This window comes from Lactuca virosa, chromosome 4 (genome assembly GCF_052849685.1).
Source record: "Lactuca virosa cultivar CGN04683 chromosome 4, Lactuca_virosa_CGN04683_v6, whole genome shotgun sequence".
Lineage (NCBI taxonomy): Eukaryota > Viridiplantae > Streptophyta > Magnoliopsida > Asterales > Asteraceae > Lactuca > Lactuca virosa.
Genome location: NC_136429.1, coordinates 419491502 through 419510336, shown reverse-complemented (window position 1 = coordinate 419510336; position 18835 = coordinate 419491502). Strand labels below are relative to the sequence as shown.

At 40.5% G+C, this 18835-nt stretch overlaps 1 pseudogene across 1 annotated transcript; it reads left to right on the top strand.

Annotated features, from left to right (window-relative positions):
* The first annotated feature begins 14338 nt into the window (after positions 1-14338).
* On the top strand, positions 14339-18260 carry LOC145108978 (G-box-binding factor 1-like; annotated as a pseudogene). The gene is made up of 12 exons (XR_013708684.1): positions 14339-14661; positions 15327-15459; positions 15564-15599; positions 15688-15762; positions 16223-16312; positions 16419-16570; positions 16798-16852; positions 16936-16984; positions 17062-17261; positions 17331-17406; positions 17510-17635; positions 17887-18260. The product of XR_013708684.1 is annotated as a G-box-binding factor 1-like (transcript).
* Positions 18261-18835: the final 575 nt, after the last annotated feature.

The window sequence follows — 18835 nt, the reverse complement described above, 5'->3', positions numbered from 1 at the left end:
ATATTGTTTCAGGTACTTCTAATGATCGCGGGAAGGCGAAGGTGTGATCGTACAACTCCTCATATTTCATGGTTTTATGATTTGATTCTGGGGATACTCTGATGTTCAAACTATTTTGAAAACAAACTGTAATCACTTAATGGTTTTTTTTAAATGCAGTAAAAAGTTTTAAATTGGCTTGATTTTTTTTGGGTGTTACATCTTAACCCAAGCGTCTGGTTCGTTCTTTACAACATATTGCTGAAGGACAAAGAAAAGTATGAACCTATGATGTCTCATCTCAAGCTCATGATACAGTCCTACATTCAAGAGATTGGGGAGATGGATGTTGAAGTTTCTGGTATCCTGCGAAAGAAGACTTCGGCTGTTCTTAAGGAAAATCCTGAGGATTTTGAAAAGTTGAAACCAGGGAAACTTTATAATGGAGATTGGTTCGTGGTTTATTCTGCTAGGGAACGAACTGGAGCAGATTTTCGTAAAGGATGCTTCTATCTTTTTGATAAGCATCTCTATACCACAACCTTCCTTGAGTTCATTATGGAGCAAGTGGGCAAGTTCAGAGGCAACAAGAAGGAAGATATCAAGTGCTTTTAAGACATTATTCTTTGGTACATTGAAGTTCTCCGAGCAATTTATGCTATGATTCTGAAGGTGTATGAAGTATAAAAACGAATCCAAGGCTGAAGGGTTCGGGCCTCAATTGACGCAAAGGGGGAGATTGTTGGGTTTAATAGATTGTGTCATTGGGCCGTTTTACTTAGTCCATTATGTTCACGGTTTGGGCCTGTCCAACCGTATTAATTATTAGGGTTATAGTATATATAGTGCATGCATGCACCGTACTTGAATACAGTTGATTGATCTTTTCATTGTAACCCTAGCACGCCTCTACAGTAGCAATTCTTCATAGAGTTCTTCTGAGGTTGTGTCTTTTAATCATTTGACACCAGTTGATCCATCCCGTGTTCTTATTTTCATATTGTGTTAATACTTTACTTATTAGAATCTAATCGATCTAAGAGGATTTTATTCCTAACACCATGTTATCTTTGTTTACAGAAAATTCGAGTATAATAAAACATTTTTGTGGAAATTGTCTTGTTTTATTAAAATATCTTGAGTAAAGATGTTGTTTCAAAATACAAAAATCCTAAGGATGTCATAATCACTACACAACATAAGTTACAACGTAAAGACCTAACAGTCATGAACACTATGCAGGTTGTCAGTTAATCACTCGATATTCTAATGAAGTTCCAGCAGCTTTAGCCTTGCTACATGTGATGCATATAATTTGAGTGGATCAGGTTTGGGATAACCTAGTGAGACACATAGGGTTTTCAATCCCACAATCTTATTATGATAAAATCCATACTTAATAAACCTGTAAAACCAACTATTGCCAAGCAATATGGATATATAATCCAACAATAATATCTATAAGTCACTATATTCATACATACCCAACCCAATCGATTCTCACAAATCCTAATCCACAATTATCTAGAGGAATTACCTCACCTGATGAAATCATTTAGAACAATAGTTTGAATACACAATAAGGGGATTCTTTAGCCAATTTAAGTCATAAAGGCAAATTAAGCCATCAGAGTATTTGACGAATATGGTATCCCATTTCGTCTATGTTTTTGGGTTATAAGTCGACATTAGAAACACAATTCAAAAGATTGTCTAGAATTATCAAGTGTTGTCATCTTAGTCTAGTAGATGACCAGACATACCTAACTGTTTGTCTGATACAGACCCACCCGTTCTTGTTGTCCAAAAAGAGGAGGAATACTACACTCTACTTTAATCACATCTTATCCCAGCATGAGACTACCCAATATCCAACTTAATTTGAGCTAGGCATTTCTTATAAGTCATTGTACATAACTAGACCATACTATAAGTAACCATCCTTCAATACAAATCTCTTGTTTAGCTAAACACGTATTTAACTTACTTTTAAGTAAGCATCCTTTATAAGTCTCATTTTGACACTAGGAAAGACTATAATCCCTATAATCAACTTCCATAACCATTTTCTGGATTATACAATACTACTGCAATACCGGTATAACTAAGCACTTATTCAATTTATTTTGAACTAAGTATCTTATATAAGTCTTAGTTTGTAACTAGACATGACCACTATACATGTAATTAATTTTCAATACGATTCCTAAGTTAGGAAAATACTTATCATAATACATGTATACATTTAGAACAAATTTCAAATGGTAAGTAATTTGGTATTCATTTAATCTTGTTAAGTAATAACAATTATTTTAAGATAGTCACGTAGTATTACCAAATATTTCTTTTAACATAAATATAATCTTATCTGTTCGTACAGTGTATTACCAAATATACATTTAACACGTATTCCAGCTAATAAGCATATAATTCACATATAAACTTACAACTGATATTTAATACTTGTAATAAATGTTTGTATTAAATCGTTCTCTCGAAAGTAACTATGCACACACCTGGTTAAAGGTGAAATACTTTTAGTTAAGTCTACGTTTCACCTAACACTTTAGTTTTTTCTTTTAAAAATTGATATATATAATATTGCTAAGTTAAGTTGTCGTATATATTATTCGCGAATAAAATAACAGTATTTCAGATTCATCAATAACCCCAAAAGAATACTGAAGCTCTAGCTGATAAGAAATGACCAGATAAGATTATATTGGAGGTAGGATCGATTTGGTATTAATATACTATTTAGAAAATCCACTTTCAATACCTCACTAAGATCTTGCCTAGACATCAGTCTCGTAAGTAGATAAATCAATATTATAACTAGAATTATTGATAAAATCTTTTTTATAGGTTTATAACAACGGCGCTGAACACAAACATAGATTACACTTAACAAGCATAGTAATTGTAACTCACCTTACGAGACCATCTAGCGAAAACTTGGAGACTATGTGGGCAGAACTTTGTCGTTGAATCTTTATTCTAAAAGGATTCTCCAACGCTTCAACTCTCAACTAACGATACTACTAAAACTACAGAATGAGAAGTCGAATCACGAGAGACCGAAATGCTCGGGGGTAAGTAGAGAAATACTCTTGAATCAAGAGAATGGTGCAAGAAATATGAGAGGCTAGAGCCTCTTATTTATAGTAAACGAATTTTCGAAAAGCTCCCTTATAATTACTAAAACGACAAAACAACCATTAATAATACTAATTTAAATAGATGTAATGATATTTGTACTAAACTAATATTGAAAGTATTCAATATTAGTGTTATATTGATCATATAGTCGATACCTTTCTAATGACTATCAATATATATATATATATATATATATATATATATATATATATATATATATATAATTTATACTTTATTTTACTCATAAATATTCTTTTATAATTATTTGAAGCTACATAGGGTAAGAAATGAAAACGTTTTAAAAGTGTAAGGGTGTAATATGTATTTTATAATTTATTAAAGAATTTTACTGATCATCGAAAATATCTTCGTGTGGAGCAAGAATCTACTATTTTTTCGATATATTCGGATAATTATAACTTCATATGAGCTCCGTTTTCGATGTTCTTTTATATCATCGGCTTCGTATCGACGAGTACTACAACTTTTCTTTAGACCTCAATAGCTAATTCTCATCCTATTTTCATTTCACAGTTTGTAAAGATTACATTGTGAAAGATTTTGCGAATTTTATAAAGTCTTCATAAGAACTACGTTCTCGACGTTCTTCATATCGACAGATTCGTGTTTACGTAGACATCAACTTTCATTAAGATTATTTATCCTTAATAATTTTCTATTTAAAATGTTATTTTATCACTCAATGATAATAAGATTTTTTACAAATATTATATATCCATGATATTTGTCCACATAACGTGTATGCAATAAATAAGTATTTATATGACTCGTAATGTGTGTAACATCCGGATTCCCAGGTATCTTATTTTAAGTATTTATCTTGAGTTTTAGGGAGGGACTCGGCGAGTAGGCGCTCAGACTCGCCGAGTAGGATCGCACATTTCTTGTCTGATTTAATGAAGGACTCGACGAGTCGATGCGTGGACTCGGCGAGTCCGCGCTGTAATTTGAAACCCTAACTATCGGGGTCTGTGCCCTATTTAAAGGCCTTTATAGCCTCCATTGCGGCCACTTCACCCCTGAGAAACCCTAGAGAGAGAGAGAGAGCGTTTGTGGTGCAAGAGGAAGGCTAATTCACCATTTCTTGTGTGTTTTAGCAAAGGAGAAGTGGTTTCCAACAAGAGGAGGTCAAGGGAGCTGTGGATCTAGGGTTTTCAAGTTCAGATCTACACTTTTGAGGTATCAAATCGAACTTCCTTTCTGTTTTGGGTTAAGATCTATGATTTAGGGTTTTCTATAACCTTTGAAGGCTTGAAGAGTTGAGTTTATGGTCCCTTGTTGGGTTAGACCTCAGATCTGGACCCATAGAGGTCCATAGAACCTTCCCCATTCTGCTTTTTGTTTGTTCATGGAGGATTAGAGACTAGGTTGCCATTTTTAGAGTTATTTCTCCACTTATGACTAGATGTGGGTTGCATGCACGTAAAGGTTGCACCTTTACGTGACATTTGAGCACTTGAAGGGTAGATCTGATAGTTAGGGAAGCAGATCTGACCTTAGAAGGTCATTTGAGTAAGAACATGGAAGCAACTCGCCGAGTCCATAAGTGGACTCGTCGAGTCCATAAGTGGACTCGACGAGTCGAGTCGGGGTTGCCCCGCGATTCGTGACAGGTGTAACCCGTCGAGTGGAAGGATGACTCGACGAGCCAAGAGAGGCTGAAAGGATTCAGAGAACCCGCATGGACTCGCCGAGTCGCCCATGTGCACTCGACGAGTCGGGTCAAAGTTTGACCGTTGACTTTCGTTGACTTTAGGGTTCTGGTCAAGACTAATTCAAGAGAGTTCATGGAAGGGTAGAATGGCCTTCTACCCAATCTGTAGAGATGAGGCTATGAGAGAATATTGATCGGGAATGCTATTTGAATAATAGGAGGAGGCTAGGTCGGGACGTTGAGCACGAGAGTTTATCCGACTTCATTGAGGTGAGTCTTCTCACTATACTATACCTGGAAGGGTACCTATGTGTGACCGGAAGGTCTTGTATGCTATGATGTATGTGCTATATGCGGTTATCTGATATGTATGTGCTATGTATGTTATGTATGGTAAGGACCGGAAGGTCAGGATGATATGGACCGGAAGGTCAGGAGGTTACGGACCGGAAGGTCGATACGGGTAGGACCGGAAGGTCTACCAGGATTCGGGACGGAAGTCCCCTGAGACACATGGATCGGAAGATCCTACAGAGTTATGGCCTGGAAAGGCGTATGTGTGGTATGTGGTATTTGGGGAACTCACTAAGCATTTATGCTTACAGTTGTTATGTTATGTGTTTCAGGTACTAGCGAGGATCGCGGGAAGGCGCCGGCATGATCCGTACACACTTATGGAGTTTATGTTATTGAGATTTTGGGACATGTTTTGTTATGACACAGTGGGTACATTATGTTTTTTTGATTATAGTGTGATTGAAAGTATGATTTAAAAATGAAAAATTGTTTTGAAAATTACGTTGTTACAAGTTGGTATCAGAGCCTTGGTTTGAGGGATTCGGGTGCATCTTCGGATGAATCTGAACTCAAACTGAGGATTTGAGAAAGTTTTTCATAAAATAAACAATTTTTCTAAGAGAGTAAAAGATTTTGAGAAAAGCAGAAGGAAGCAGTGTGTACGATCAGCCAGCGCCTGAACGGTGATTTCCCAAAATACCCTTACATTATGTGTTATGAGATATGTTATGATATGATATGCATGCTAGAGTTGGCTAGGTATTCATATTAGGACTAGAGTGGCCTGATTTTGTGATGCCTTAGCCTAGGAAGGATTTTGCTGCTATGTGATGCTTGAGAGCGAGTAGGTAGCAGTGAGGAGCTGATGAGAGGTCTACCGAAGGGTAGCCTATGCCAGTGAGATATAGAGTACTTGTGATCTGGGATCCTAGGAGGAGGACTTGGAGTAAACATTGATGCGGTGTGGACGGTAGTATAGGGCCCATACTACTGAAGACACCGGATCAGTACACAGTCCAAGTAAGAATCTGTAGGGTACTAGGGAACAACTAGGGTTGAGTTATCGAGTGCGAGTATGCTCGAGCGAGTCTCTGATATTATTATGTTGTATTTCAGAGACATCATGGTTGGGACACGCCACAGACCTGAGACGAGTGACGAGGAGCTTCGTCAGATGATCCATGATGAGGTGGCAGCGGCGATTCGAGCCGAGATTCCGGAGATGTTTGGGTCTATCAAGACCACATTGATTGAGACTTTTGATGAGCGGTACACAGCGGTGACTGAGGCTGCGGCTGCTGCAGCTACTGCAGCTGTGGCTGCTGCTAGACCTCAGGGAGGTGACTCGTTGTTGCTTCGAGAGTTCAGCAACACGAAGCCACCAGAGTTTGACGGGACGCAGGATCCGATCGCTGCGATTAGGTGGATTTCTGACATTGAGGGATGCTTCTATACGTGTTCATGTCCGGAGCATCTGAGAGTACGGTTCGCGTTGAACCAGCTTCGCTTGGGAGCGAAGGACTGGTGGAAGTTCGTGACGGCGAGCTTCACTCTTGCAGAGATTTCAGCGGTGACCTGGGAGAGGTTCACCACCATGTTCAGAGACGAGTATGTTCCCCTGGTGGAGAGGGAACAGTTGGTTCAGGAGTTCTTGACCCTCAAGCAGGGTACTGATTCTGTTACTGTGGTTACCAGGAAGTTTCATGAGAGGGCGATGTTCTGCCCTGAGCAGGTGTCTACCGAGCAGGAACGTATGAGCCGGTATTTGGGCGTTTTGAGGAGGGATATTCGGGAGTTCGTGTCGAACTCGACTTACCGGACATTTGCTGAGCTCCAGGCAAATGCCCAGAAGAGGGAGATTGAGTTGGAGACTCAGGCCAAGGAGGAGGTCGAGTCTCAGAGGATGGATCGGCGGCCGACACAGTCTCAGCCGACAGCCAAGCGGGCAAAGTCCGCTGATACGAGATCTGGAGGCCAGAAGGGCCGCACTTGTGGGAAGTGCGGAAAGGGACATGATGGGGTCTGTCGATCAGGTGCTTGCTACAAATGTGGCAAGGAGGGGCATATCGCCAAGGATTGCCCCAAGGGATTTATGGTTTGCTTTCATTGCAACCAGACTACCCATCGGAAGGCCGAGTGCCCGCAGTTACATCAGGGGTCAGCACAGGGATCTGCACCTGCTGCTAGGGTTATCGAGGTTCGGCCAGCGAAGGCCGAGGCACTGAAGGCTCGCGGGAGAGCTTTCCAGTTGACAGCGGAGGAGGTCCGCGCAGCGCCCGATGTTGTGGCTGGTATGTATTCTTTATTTATTTATGATGAGTTGAGATATTGTGCTTATATGATGATATGTGTAGGTACTTGTCTTGTGAGTTATGTACCTGCCTTAGTGTTATTTGACTCGGGTGCGAGCCGATCATTTATGTCGATAGCGTTTAGTCGGCACATCAGTAGCCGACAAGAGACGTTGAGTCGACTTCTACGAGTTTCCATAGCTGACGAGTGAGCGGTGTACGCTACGGATGTGATTCGAGTATGCGTACTCGAGATCTTCGGTGTTGAGTTCCCGATAGATCTAGTCCCGATCGCAATGGGGGACGTATGTGTCATAGTGGGCATGGATTGGTTGAGCCGATTTGGGGCTGTCATAGACTGCGAGCAACAATTGGTGACGATACGAGACCCTAGTGGGGGAGTACTTAAGGTGTACGACGAGGGTACCCGATGTGGGTCGGCCTTTTGTTCAGCCGCCAGAGCGAGACAGAGTCTACAGCAGGGTTGTAGCGGGTTTGTAGCCTATGTGATGGACACACGAGAGGCCGCTGGGAGGCCAAGTTCGGTGGATGACATTCCGATAGTGCGTGAGTTCCCGAATGTTTTTCCCGAGGAGTTGTCGGGTGTGCCTCCCGAGAGGCAGGTAGAGTTCCGCATCGATTTGGTTCCGGGGGCAGCGCCTATCGTCAAGGCGCCTTATCGCCTTACACCGCCAGAGATGCAGGAGTTATCATCGCAGCTTCAGGAGCTGCTGGGGAAGGGGTTTATTAGACCGAGTAGTTCCCCTTGGGGAGCACCGATCCTTTTTGTCAAGAAAAAGGATGGTTCATACCGGATGTGTATTGATTACCGGGAGTTGAACAAGTTGACGGTCAAGAACCGTTACCAATTACCGAGGATCGACGATTTGTTCGATCAGTTGCAGGGAGCGTCTTGGTTCTCCAAGATTGATATGAGGTCTGGATATCATCAGATGAGAGTGTGTGATGAGGATATCCAGAAGACGGCGTTCAGGACTCGTTATGGGCATTACGAGTTCGTGGTGATGCCTTTCGGGCTCACCAATGCACCAGCAGCGTTCATGGATCTCATGAACAGGGTGTGTAGACCGATGTTGGATCGTTCGGTGATTGTGTTCATCGACGATATACTGGTGTATTCGAGATCTAGAGAGCAGCACGAGGAGCATCTGAGAGAGATCCTCGGGGTATTGAGGACGGAGAGGCTTTATGCCAAATTCTCCAAGTGCGAGTTCTGGTTACAGGAGGTCTAGTTCTTGGGGCATCTCGTCAACCAGGATGGGATTTTGGCCGATCCGGCCAAGATTGAGGCGGTTATGAGGTGGGAGGTGCCAAGATCACCCACCGAGATCAGGAGTTTTCTGGGATTGGCCGGCTACTATCGGAGATTTATCAGAGATTTCTCCAAGATCGTCGTGCCTCTCACCAGGTTGACCCGGAAGGGTGTTGCTTTTTCGTGGGGTCCGGAGCAGCAGACCTCGTTTGAGACACTTCGCCAGAAATTATGCGAAACCCCGGTGTTAGCCCTCCCGGAAGGGATGAAGGATTTGGTGGTGTATTGTGACGCATCGATATCAGGGTTGGGTGCAATACTTATGCAGAGGGGGCATGTGATAGCGTATGCATCGAGGCAGCTGAAGCCTCATGAGACGAGATATCCCACCCACGATCTGGAATTGGGGGCAGTGGTGTTCGCCCTCAAGATCTGGCGTCACTATTTGTATTGGGTTCGGTGTACCATATACACGGACCATAAGAGCTTAAAGTATTTGATGGATCAGCCCAATCTGAATATGCGCCAGAGGAGATGGTTGGACGTGGTAAAGGATTACGATTGTGAGATCCTGTACCACCCGGGCAAAGCTAATGTTGTAGCTGATGCGCTGAGTCGTAGGGCGGAGAGTGCCCCGATTCGAGACACTTGTATGCGATTGATAGTGATGACTCCGGTGTTGGACACCATTCGGGAGGCCCAGGCAGAGGCCGTGATACCGGCGAACCGCAAGAGGGAGTGGGTGATCGGGCAGGTGTCTGAGTTCGTTACCGATAGCCGAGGGCTAATGACCTTTCAAGGTCGGATTTGGGTGCCGTATACAGGCGGGACGCGCACCATTTTGATGGAGGAGGCGCATAGATCGAGATTCTCGATCCATCCCGAGGCCACTAAGATGTATTTGGACCTGAAGAAGGACTATTGGTGGCCCTGTATGAAGAGGGATGTAGCATGGTTTGTTGAGAAGTGCTTGACCTGTCGCAGGGTTAAGGCCGAGCACCAGCGTCCGCATGGCAAGTTGTAGCCGCTTGAGGTTCCCCAGTGGAAGTGGGAACAGATTTCCATGGATTTAAACACCAAATTGTCGAGGACCGCGAGGGGTGTCGATGCAATTTGGGTGATCGTCGACCGACTGACGAAGAGCGCGCATTTTCTTGCTATCAGTGAGAGCTCTTCTGCTGAGAGGCTGGCAGAGTTGTATGTGAGGGAGGTGGTATCGCGGCATGGGGTGCCGATCTCGATTGTGTCAGATCGAGATGTACGTTTCACTTCCAGGTTCTGGAAGAAGTTCCACGAGGAGTTGGGCACGAGACTGCATTTCAGTACCGCTTACCACCCCCAGACGGACGGACAGAGTGAGCGGACGATTCAGACGCTCGAGGACATGCTCCGAGCATGTGTGATGGACTTCGGGGGAAGTTGGGACACGTATCTGCCGTTGGATGAGTTTTCTTACAACAACAGCCACCATTCGAGTATTGGCATGCCTCCCTTCGAGCTGTTGTATGGGAGGAGGTGTCAGACTCCCATTTGCTGGGGAGAGGTAGGGCAGCGTGTGATGGGTAGCACTGAGATAGTGCTTCAGACGACAGAGCAGATACAACAGGTTAGACAGAGGTTATTGACGGCTCAGAGTCGTCAGAAGAGTTATGCGGATAGGCGACGATCCGAGCTTGAGTTCCAGGTGGGAGACTTCGTACTCCTGAAAGTGTCTCCTTGGAAAGGAGTGATCCGATTCAGGAAGAGGGGCAAGCTGGGGCCCCGATACATCGGTCCGTTCAGGGTGACCGCGAGGGTGGGCAGGGTAGCATATCGGTTGGAGCTACCTGCGGAATTGAGCCAGATTCATGATACCTTTCATATGTCTCAGTTGAGGAAGTGTATAGCCGACGAGTCGGCGGTGGTACCGCTGGAGGATATTCAGGTGGATGCGAGCCTGAATTATGCTGAGAGACCAATCGCGATCCGGGATCGGAAGATCAAGGTTCTGAGGAACAAGGAAGTGTCCCTGGTGCAGGTCCAGTGGCAACATCGGGACGGGTCCGAGCTGACTTGGGAGCCGGAGTTGGAGATGGGAGAGCAGCATCCAGAGTTGTTTGCCGAGCAAGACTTCGAGGGCGAAGTCTGATTCTAGTGGGGGAGAATTGTAACATCCAGATTCCCAGGTATCTTATTTTAAGTATTTATATTGAGTTTTAGGGAGGGACTCGGCGAGTAGGCGCTCAGACTCGCCGAGTAGGATCGCGCATTTCTTGTCTGATTTAATGAAGGACTCGACGAGTCGATGCGTGGACTCGGCGAGTCCGCTCTGTAATTTGAAACCCTAACTCTCGGGGTCTGTGCCCTATTTAAAGGCCTTTATAGCCTCCATTGCGGCCACTTCACCCCTGAGAAACCCTAGAGAGAGAGAGAGCGTTTGTGGTGCAAGAGGAAGGCTAATTCACCATTTCTTGTGTGTTTTAGCGAAGGAGAAGTGGTTTCCAACAAGAGGAGGTCAAGGGAGCTGTGGATCTAGGGTTTTCAAGTTCAGATCTATACTTTTGAGGTATCAAATCGAACTTCCTTTCTGTTTTGGGTTAAGATCTATGATTTAGGGTTTTCTATAACCTTTGAAGGCTTGAAGAGTTGAGTTTATGGTCCCTTGCTGGGTTAGACCTCAGATCTGGACCCATAGAGGTCCATAGAACCTTCCGCATTCTGCTTTTTGTTTGTTCATGGAGGATTGGAGACTAGGTTGCCATTTTTAGAGTTATTTCTCCATTTATGACTTGATGTGGGTTGCATGCACGTAAAGGTTGCACCTTTACGTGACATTTGAGCACTTGAAGGGTAGATCTGATAGTTAGGGAAGCAGATCTGCCCTTAGAAGGTCATTTGAGTAAGAACATGGAAGCAACTCGCCGAGTCCATAAGTGGACTCGACGAGTCGAGTTGGGCTTGCCCCGCGATTCGTGACAGGTGTAACTCGTCGAGTGGAAGGATGACTCGACGAGCCAAGAGAGGCTGAAAGGATTCAGAGAACCCGCATGGACTCGCCGAGTCGCCCATGTGCACTCGACGAGTCGGGTCAAAGTTTGACCGTTGACTTTCGTTGACTTTAGGGTTCTGGTCAAGACTGATTCAAGAGAGTTCAGGGAAGGGTAAAATGGCCTTCTACCCAATCTATAGAGATGAGGCTATGAGAGAATATTGATCGGGAATGCTATTTGAATAATAGGAGGAGGCTAGGTCGGGACGTTGAGCACGAGAGTTTATCCGACTTTATTGAGGTGAGTCTTCTCACTATACTGTACCTGGAAGGGTACCTATGTGTGACCGGAAGGTCTTGTATGCTATGATGTATGTGCTATATACAGTTATGTGATATGTATGTGCTATGTATGTTATGTATGGTAAGGACCAGAAGGTCAGGATGATATGGACCGGAAGGTCAGGAGGTTACAGACCGGAAGGTCGATACGGGTAGGACCGGAAGGTCTACCAGGATTCGGGACGGAAGTCCCCTGAGACACATGGATCGGAAGATCCTACAGAGTTATGGCCTGGAAAGGCGTATGTGTGGTATGTGGTATTTGGGGAACTCACTAAGCATTTATGCTTACAGTTGTTATGTTATGTGTTTCAGGTACTAGCGAGGATCGCGGGAAGGTGCCGGCATGATCCGTACACACTTATGGAGTTTATGTTATTGAGATTCTGGGACATGTTTTGTTATGACACAGTGGATACATTATGTTTTTGTGATTATAGTGTGATTGAAAGTATGATTTAAAAATGAAAAATTGTTTTGAAAATTACGTTGTTACAATGTGTAAGAAGAATAATTATTCTATTTAGGGTTTTCATTTCTCTAAACCGAGAAATAGACATGGAAGGTGAAAACTTAGGCGGAAGGGGGAGGGAGTGGAAAGAAGCAATAGAGGTTGTTTAGGGTTTATATTTTACTTTTTTATTTTATAAATAATAAAAAATTAATTAATTAAATAAAAAACAGTTAGTATAGACAATTAAGTTATTTAGGTATAATAGAGACAAAAACCGCAACAAAATATATTATTGGGATGATTCAAGTGAAAAGTAAAGCTATGAACCAAACACATAAATTTACCCAAACCACAATGACGATTTCATTAATTTACTCCATAAAATTTTTAAACAAAATTAATTTAAGAAAACTCTAATTGATTTGATAAAACTTTAATTGATTTGACTAGTATTAGAATGTATAACAAGACAATATAGCATCCAAAATAAGGGATAATGGCTTGAGAGGGTAACATACTTTAGCTTTTGGTCACTAATTTATTTTCGTGCTATATTAACCCTTGAACTTTTTGAAACATGTACATTATACCAGTATGACCGGTAATAATGGGTTTTGCCGGTTTCCGACGTGGTTTCAGGCCATGATTTTCTGGTCATCTTCTCCAGCGACTTTTCCGACGTTCCTTACCTCCGGCCACAATTTTAATCTAGGTTTTATTGAAGGAATTAGACAAAAAATCAGAAAATGAACTCAGAAAACACACCCAACTGTGTGTTCTTGGTGTTTGTGTGTGAAAATTCGAAGCCAATGAAGAAAATGAACATGAACTCATCAGTTTTGCGAATGAGGAGATACTCACAAACCTAGAACACATACAGGTACACAAAAATCTGGATCCAAACCCAAGGGTTGAAGATAAAAAGAACTCAAACCCGAAAATCAAAACCCCTAAAATCTATGGTTCGTTCATCCGCTCTTGAAGATCTTGCCCAGAAATAAAAACCACAACGCAAGGTTTGAAGATGATGCAGGGGTTGATGGTTAGCGTTTGAGGAGATGTTTGATGGTGTTCTTGTTTCAACGATGGCAACGAGTGAAACGAGTGGAGCGACTGTTGGTTTACAAAGGTGTAGGAGGGTTTTTTAGATCTGGGTTTGAAGGTCATCCATGGCATATTTTTTTATTTTTTAAATCATTTGAAGGTTCATCCATGGAAGAAACAAGTTCAAGAACAAACACTTCAGATGTGTTCGTTGATTTCAAATTTGTTCATTGCTTCTGAAATCGTTTTTAAGAGCGTATTCATCGATTTTCAGAACCCTCAAACCTGATGTGTGTGTATTTCTGGTTTAAATGATTTCATGAATTTTTTTGAAAGTGCCGGAAAATTAATGTTCGCCGGAGAAGTTGACCGCGCCAGAGAAGATGACTGGAAAATCATATTTGGCCGGAAACCACGTCGGAAACCGGCAAACCCAGTATTACCGGTCATAAGGGTATAATGTACAGGTTTCAACAAGTTCAAAGGTAAATAAAACATGAAAAATAATTTAATGACCAAATGTGACAAATAGCTAAAGTACGTTGCCATCTCATCTCATTATCCCCAAAATAAAACAAAATTAAATATTATTTTGATGTTTCCTCAACTCGTGATTCTATCCGTATTAAATAAATAAATTAATAATTTTTTAATATATTTATCATTATTAGAATATATAAATATATATTTAATAAAATCAGTAATTTTTAATGTTTGTTAATATTAAAATATGTATAGGTAAAAAACTGTAAAAAGATATTTAATTTCTCCAAAAGAAATTATCCCGTTTTATTTGTAACTTGTAAGATTTGATGAGTCATCATGGAAGCTTTATTGTCTCGTCATGCTTATCCAGTCTTCCTTGGACAGCTGGATCCCTCTCATCCCTCACGTGTCGTCTCTCTAACCCTACCCATCCGCAGCCACCCCGGCACCGCCATTCTCCCCCACCACTCTCTCGCGGCGGTCTTTGTCCCCCAGATACCCAAATTTTAAATCATTGGATATAGCAACTGCTAAATTAACCAAACCAAGATTTCACCTTTCGCATCTCCTTCAATCTCTCACATAATTTCCAAATTTCTCGACTAAATTCGCACAATTTCGCCAGATTTCATCCGTACCAGTACGACTGCCGTTCTCCACCTCGCATCTCCGTTTAAAGCGGCGGAAGAACAGGTCAGAATTTCTTTCTCCCATGTATGCCTCTATATTCGCATGTATAACATACACACATCGAGCATGTCAAAGTATGTGTTGATTTACTGATCGAATTAAAGGAGCTGGATGCGATCGTCATTTTTGAATAATTGTGGTTTAAGTAATAGCCTAGAATTTTCATTTATTTTTTATAATTGTGGTTTATGTATTTCATAGAAGAAATTTGAGCTAAATTGATGAAAATAACATGCTCAGAAGTCAGAACTAGTCGATTTATCATCTAAAATTGATAATTACAAGAAAAAAAGTTATACAAAAGGTAAAGATTTACTTGATATTAGTGGTAGAGAAAACAACGATAACCAAAAGCCAAAATACTCATTAACTTGGGACAGAGGAAGTAGGGCATACATAAGTTTCTTCTCTTCATTGTTTTTATATGAAAAGATCGTTTAAACCTTGAGTTTTATTCTTTATTTTTTATTTTCTAATATGAAATATTTATTTAATTCTTAGGAGAGTGTGTAATTATAGGATTCTTATTTTAGTTTAACAGATATATCTTAAGAGAAAACCATAAAAACAAATATTATGTACCACTTGGCCTTTGGCCACTTTCTGATTACTCTTTTATCCATGTCATCGCCATGTCATCATCTCCAATCTTTCATATAATTATGCAGAAGATATTATAAAGATATAAAGAGTCGACGTCACCAAATTTTTTGGCAGCATTTTGATATTTCATCCCGTGGTTTCATGGGGGCTGAGGAACAAAGCTCACCTGCCAAGCATTCAAATCCTACTTCAACTCAGGTTTCCTCACTTTTTTTTTTTTTTTTTTTGCATGATATAAAGTTTTTTTTATTTCTGTGATTAATTGATTATAATTAAAAGTTGTTTTATTTTCTTATTTACAGGAAACAACTCCATCTCCATATCCAGATTGGTCACAGGTGTGTGTAAATTTTAATAAACAATGATTATTAATGTTATTTTAAAAGATCCAATGATTTTTATATTAGTTTATGACATTTTATTCAGGCATGTTATAGCTCTGGCTTTGCTCCACCTTTCTTTGCCTCGTCCCCAGCTCCTCCGTATATGTGGGGTGGCCAGGTGATCATCTCCACTTGCATGTAAAATCTTGAGTGTGTGTTTGGTTTGTGGATTCCGACGGAATCGGAATCTCCAATTCCATTCCGTGGTTTGTTGCCAAACCAACGGAATTGATTTCGTGGAGATTCCTTCACAATCCATACTTGAGAGATTTCATCATTCCTAAAAGAGGGTGCGAAGAATTGAGTTTCATTCTTTTTTTATTAGAAAAACCAAATTCGGCCTCTTAAACTCATTACAAAACAAATGGATAAAGGGCATTTTGGTCATATTACACAATTTACAATCTTATTTAGATATGATTGAATTCTTAGTTTCCTGCCAATCAAACACATCACAGATTACAATTTCTTCATATTCCACTTTTGTCAGATTCCAATTCCTTTGACAGATTCCATTCCTTTAACATATGGATAAAGGGTATTTTGGTCATATTACATAATTTACATTCTTATTTCAGCATCCTATGATGCCACCATATGGGACGGCGGTTCCATACCCTACTATGTACGCTCCACCAGGAATCTATCGTCATCCTAGTATGCCTATGGTAAACCAAATACCCTTTATTTTTATTTTTTTAATTTTGCATTTTTTTTCTAGAACAGTTTGATGTTAATTTAATTCTCTTTTTCTTTTATTGTTAATCCTTCCAGACCCCTAGCCAACCGAATCCAGAATTGGAAGTGAAGGCCACTAATGGGAAGGACAGGGCTCCAAACAAAAAGTCCAAGGGCAATTCAGGAAATTCCAATGCTGGTGGTGGTAGGGCAGCATCAAGTTCAGGGAACGATGGTGCCACCCAAAGGTTTGCAAACTTTAACTTTAAGTAGCTTTTGGGGTGACGGAATCGGAATGGTTAATTCCATTTGAATGAATGCGTGATGGAATGGAATGGACTCTGATTCTTTCCATTTTGTAAATAATAATTCATATAAAAAAATCATATACAAATAGTGTTAAAACTTAAAACTATACCTAGTCTTTACGTATAATATAAAAAAATTCAAATTCAAATTTATTTCATTTCTACAGCGCTGAAAGTGGAAATGACGTTTCATCAGATGGAACCGATGAGGATTACCGACAGGTATGCATTCAACATTTTTTTTTAATTTATTAAAAAAATTTACATTTTTATAACATATTGACTTATCGAATCAATACATTCAGGAATATTCCGGAAGCAAGAAGGGAAGCTTCCATCAAATGCTTGCAGATGGTGATCCTACAAACTTTTTACCTTCACATCTCCATGGATTTCAAATTTATCATAAATTTTCAATTCCATTTCCGCAGCAAATGCCCGGAATAACAATTCCGGTCCCACACCAGTCCCCGGGAATCCTGTAGCTTCTATGCCTCCAACCGATCTCAACATGGGAATTGACCTATGGAATCCATCCACCGGAACTGGATCCATGAACTTACAAAAAAACCATTCCGGTGTCCAACAAACACCGGCCCCACCACCAATGATGCCTGATCATTGGGTTCAGGTATACCTGAAGCCTGTCTAGGGTTTAGGGTTTAGGGTTCAGGTTTACTGATAAACAGACCTCTTTCAGGATGAACGGGAACTTAAAAGGCAGAAGAGGAAGCAATCTAATAGAGTCGGCTAGAAGATCTAGATTGCGTAAACAGGTAATGAAAAATAAATAGATTTAAATATTTTTAATGGAAATTGGAACGAATTTAATTATTTTTAATTTAGACTTTATTTTGGTAATGTATTTTGTTTTTTTAGGCCGAATGTGAAGAGCTACAAGCAAGAGTAGAAGCATTAAGCAACGAAAACCACTCACTTAGTGATGAACTTCGAAGGCTTTCAGAGGAATGCGGGAATCTTACATCTGAAAATAATTCAATAAAGGTGCTTTTACTAATTTAATAATATCCATTTAAAAAAAATTACTTTCAATGATGATAATGAAAGAGGACATTTACGTCTTTTCACAGTCTACTATCCCACCTGGAAAAAAAAAGTACAACTTTTTGTCCCATCAACATCAGTCCCAGTCTGTCCTATTCTGCTTTTTGAATTTGTTATCAAACGATATACTAATATACCCTTTTATTTGTACATTTCTAGTTTTGTAATTACGTTTTTTATTGATTGAATAGGATGAGTTGACTCGGTTTTTCGGACCCGAAGCTGTGTCAAAACTTGATACACAACTTCAAACTCAAACAAGAAAAGGTGACAGTTAACAACATGATGAAAAAATTTGTTATAAAAGCGTATTATACAATTAGGTCAACAACCATTTTCGAGTCTTGAGAGAAGGAATTGACTTTAGGATTGATGGAGGAAGTGTGACATGTTGTGGTTTGCACCTTTTTATGCTCTCATACACTACACGAGTAATCATTTTTTTAACCAATGTTGCATGTCTATTAGAGCTTTCGTACATAGAACTTTTAGTCTTTATGATTGGTGTTATTATTGTTGTAGAAGTTAAAGTTTATTGATAGAGAATTGTTTGTTCTCATTTGAACTTGTGTTTTTTGTTTGATATGTTTATTATTCTACTTGTGTTACTTTTTTCATGTTGGTCGAGTTTGGGGAGAGAAGGAAACCTGATTATTGATATTTTTAGTTGATGTTCTTTGCATTTTGGGAGTGCTAAATTAGTATTGGTTTGGTGAAAAGAGTTGGAAAAAAAAGTCAATATTTTAGCACAACAATTCAGCCAACTAGCTTTCAAAAACAATCCAAATGGTCTTGAACCTTAGCCCAATAGATGTAAACATATTGAAAAAACATAAATGTACATTAAAATAATAGCCAAAGATATAATCCATGGGTGTACATTAAAAAAAAAAAAAAAAAAAAAAATCCAAATGGTCTTAAGCCAAAAGAAGTAGGAAACATAAGTGTACATATAAGGATTTCTATTTAGATAAATGATATGCCAACCAAAGGTGAGTTTGCCCTTGTAAAAACATTCACGTCCAAAGTTGAATGCAACAGCTATGGTGCCAAAGCCGGTATTTGGGCATTTCAGGCTAAGCATCTATTTCTCGTATATCGCTCAATAGAATGAACAAATAATCAAAGCTTCTTGCTCTA